We start from the raw sequence: 1,109 nt of genomic DNA, 5'->3' as shown, positions 1-1,109 counted from the left end.
TTGTTGGGCATTTAACTATTGACCTATTTTAAGAGCTCTATACAAGTTAGAGGTATTACCCCTAAAAAGAATATGGGTAACTGTTGAACCAATGTGTTTTACATTTGAAACTAATTGTATATAATGATCCTTCAATAAAAATAAGTTAAAAATAAACACACTGCCACTCATAAAAAAGAATAATAAGAATATTGATTTTCATCTAATTTTTGTTTTATCTTTATTTGTGATAGGCTTTAAAAATATCTCTGGAAAATTACGTAGTCAGATTTATCAACTTTTTTCCTAAAACCGTGACTTTTGCATTTTCCGGTCAAACTTAATGTGATAGGTTGTGCCTGATACTAAAAATTCATATAGACCCACTGGTGAACACGAATTAGAAAGTGGAATAATATATCTCTGTCAGTTCAAAGAACTGACCAATTCAAATAGCCACTCATAAATTCTGATTTCCCTCTTCCTTCTCCTGCTCTTCCCCTCCCAACCCTCTATTTTCCCCTTGAGTCCCCTACTTGTTCTTTCCCTCAATATGGGAATCCTAAGGATCAGAGTAGTGAAATGACTTGGTTTTTTAAGGGTGCTGTCTACACCTCTCCATTTTCACCAGCAGGGCAGAGTTCAAAGGAAAAAAATACCATCAACAGTATCAGACTGCATTATTGTTTATTGTATATTTAAAAGGTTTTTGGCACTGTATAAAAATATATAAAAGGTAATCAATTTTAAAAGATCATTATCATGTTTGACATTCTGCAAATGCAATTGACCAAAAGTCTGAAGTTCCAAGAAACCTTAGATAAATATATCATGGTTCAAAAAGACTGGGTGTCTGTACCTAAAACTTAGCTTGCACTAGGCCTTAGCAGAAGGAGTTAATATCTATGCATACCATAACCACTAACTTATGTCTTATAATATAATTAAAATACTGAATAAGAGTGATTTGAGTTTCAGGCCTTCTATTTTCTGTTACGCAATTCTGTTTTTTATGTTTAGAATACATTAGTCTTTCTGTTACAAGGCCTTTTTCATAATGCAAATCACAGGGAGAAGTAGATAAAACTTTTGGCTAGCAAATGAAACAATAGCGAATATACTTTTAAAAT

This window comes from Manis javanica, chromosome 8 (assembly GCF_040802235.1).
Source record: "Manis javanica isolate MJ-LG chromosome 8, MJ_LKY, whole genome shotgun sequence".
NCBI classification, from domain to species: domain Eukaryota; kingdom Metazoa; phylum Chordata; class Mammalia; order Pholidota; family Manidae; genus Manis; species Manis javanica.
The sequence above is the reverse complement of the archived record's forward strand: the minus strand, read 5'-3'. Positions refer to the sequence as shown.